Here is a 3,323-nt window from a genome sequence, read left to right on the forward strand (position 1 = left end):
CGATTAAGCTATACTGAATATTCCGCGTTTCATCCACTCTAGGATTCTTCAAGCTTATGCGCCTGATATCTTTATATAGTCATCCAGAAACAGTACTGTTCCGTTGTTTACAGTTCAAAAAGAAAAGCAAGTGCTTCATGCTAGAATCGAAACTCGAGATGCTAGTCTGCGTCTCTAAACGTCAACAAATGTAAACATCTTTTAGCAAGTCACATATTTAATTTTTTTCGAATGCAGAAAATCCCAACGTAACAGGGCAACGGCAATTACACCCTAAAAAAATGTACAGTATGGTGTGGAGTAACGGCGGATGAAGTAATCGGAATTGATGGATATTTGATCAACATCATTTTTCATAACTAAAATTTGACCTTCTGACAAACATACCCTAGATTAAGTTGCGTAAATAAAATTAAAATAAGTAGACTATTATAACGTACTATATCTCAAAACGTCACGGAGAGGCTCATCTACCTACATATGAAAATTGGTAAGCATAACTTATATATTGAGGAAGTTAATCAAATTGAAAATACGTCAGCTTCGTTTGGGACACCCTGTGTATATATATATATATATATATATATATATATATATATATATATATATATATATATATATATATATATATATTAATACCTACAAACACTTAAATATTGAGGAAGTTAATCAAATTGAAAATACGTCAGCTTCGTTTGGGACACCCTGCATATTAACACTTAATAATCTTCTAACAGACTTAGTATTTCAAGCTTATGCAATCATCAGTGTAGGAAGTAATAATTAATGTTGATCCGGGGTTATTTTAATTGAAACTTTTTCTTTAAATTATAAATTATATATAATAGTAATGGAAAAATATTAATCAATGCTGTTGTTTTCTTGTTTGTCTTGAAATATCTATAAATCTCACATAGAGATCAAGTGTTAGCTCCTAGGAATCGGGGGATCTCCGGTACTATAAATTAGATACAATATAATATTCAATAGCAGAATTGGCTCTCTGCATGAATTAATATGTATATATATATATATATATATATATATATATATATATATATATATATATATTTACAGGGTGACCCCCCCCAAAAAAAAAGAAAAAAAAAGCTAAATGGAGGCCATCTAGAACATATGCTGTAGAACGGAGAAAAAAGGCCAAAGACCCTTGTGTTTTGATGTGATGTTTTGAATATAATAAACTAGTTATGACCAAAGTTTCATTTCATTCGGACAAAACGCTAAGAAATGGAGCCTAATTAGAGTTCCTATTTACAATGTCTCCCCACGGGACAGGGTTAGACACCAAGGTCGTTTTTTAATGTGGAGAAAAGGAACAAAAATTAAAATTGTCTCAGTCATGAATGATTTCTCTTCCACTGACAGAGAACAAGAAATTGAAGTCCAGCATCTGAAGAACAGATACTACACTTTGATCTTGACTCGAGGGCCAAGCAACCTAATTAGAGTTGAGCCCGGGTTTTTGGGCCACCCTATATATATATATATATATATATATGTGTGTGTGTGTGTGTGTGTGTGTGTGTGTGTTCGGACTTCAACTGACAAAAATGACAAACTTTGTGATCTGATTCAACTATGAACAGAAAATCTTCCTCTTATCTCTGTTCCTCTTGCCTTTCTTTGTTATCCATATAGAGATAATATAGCTTTTAGACGAATGTACTCATCGTATTGCATCAGACATTTTTTCAATTCGGAATTTACAAAAAAAAAAAAACTGATTCATAAATTTACGCACTTCTACGCATTTTTACTGGACAATAACTAAAACCCTCATTGAAGTTTAATAGAAAGGAATTTGAATAACAAGGCATCGGATTTACGTCATTCGAAACACTTGTGCCTTTATCTCCAAAGCTCTTCAGAAAGCTTCCGCACCAATAATCGCCCTGACCTGTAAACGTTCGATGCGACCTCGTACCGCAACGACAGGCTTTGTCCGTTGGTATCACTTTTAAATAGTATATTCAACGATAAACATGCAAGCGTGGGCGGTCAGCTTTGCCGGATCGTAAAATCAGCTTAAATATTTCTTCCAGAACGTTAACCACACCCAAATATCTTATAAAACTAATTAAATTTGGACTCCTGTTTCAATATCGATTCTTTTTTAATCTGATAAGGTGTTATTCTTGAATTGGAATTCCACTGAAACATGTTTGCACATATGTAATCAATAATGTTTGTATAATGAACAGATTATATACTAGCTCTTTCCTGCATGGAGCACTCTTAAATAATCACATGAGTTTCATTTGGTTTAGATCCAGGAAACAAATCCATGCAGCAATTTAAAGAAATCATTAGCTTGTGTCTTACAACACAGCCTCCCAAATTAAATTTTTTCGATCTGTTCTTAACTGTAGAAAGAGAGCACTTTTAAATAAGATTAAACAGTTAGTTGATTTGGGGAGTCGTATCAAATCTGTTTCTGACGCTGCGAACCTTGATAGCATTTTTTCCCTGTAAATAGCAACTCTAAGACGACCAGATTTAGGGAGATCACGGACACTGCCGGTGTTTTGGTACTTTTGCACGGTCATTCGTCCCGTTTTCGTATCACATTTCAATCTGCGGCCAATTTCTTGATTGAATAAACCAGGAAAGTAGAAATTAATGAGCTCCTGACAATCACTAAGAGTAAGTCGAGGCATATGGACTAAATATTACGTTGTATAACATGGAACAACAACAATTACGATTAAACAATGGATATTTTAAACTGGTTTTAAGCTCGTTTGTTGCTCTGGAGTTTATTTTTGCCTTCTCGATTTGAAGTTAATTTTTTAAATTGACGTTGAACACTAGGATACATCAACAAAAGTCAAATATGAACAGGTAAAATCATAGAGGAATAAAATACGAATCAAATGAGGTATAGGTTGTTTGAACAGTAACAGTCAATTTAGCTTAAATTTGCGGTTTTTAAAAAATGAGAAAGTGCGGACTTTCTTTTTGGCGGTGCTGTATATACAGGGTGTCCGTAAAGTTACTATACAGTCTTATTGTTTTACTGTATTATATTTGTATTAATAGTTAATATTTATTTTTTTACAGGTTTATTTAATCAAGCATGCCATGCAAGCTAACTTTGGAAGAGCGCAAATTTATTTTGAAGCGATATTGGAAAACAGAAAACGCACAGGATGTAATTCGTGATTGGAATCATTATTTTAATACATATCCTCCAACACGTTTGGCTATTTATAAACTTCGAGACAAATTTGATGATACTGGCTCAGTAGCCGATGCTCCGCGTTCTGGTCGGCCAAGTGTGTGCACTGAACAAAATTTGGCTA

The sequence above is a fragment of the Euprymna scolopes genome, chromosome 27, assembly GCF_053919585.1.
Source record: "Euprymna scolopes isolate OS-2025 chromosome 27, ASM5391958v1, whole genome shotgun sequence".
In the NCBI taxonomy this organism is placed as follows: domain Eukaryota; kingdom Metazoa; phylum Mollusca; class Cephalopoda; order Sepiida; family Sepiolidae; genus Euprymna; species Euprymna scolopes.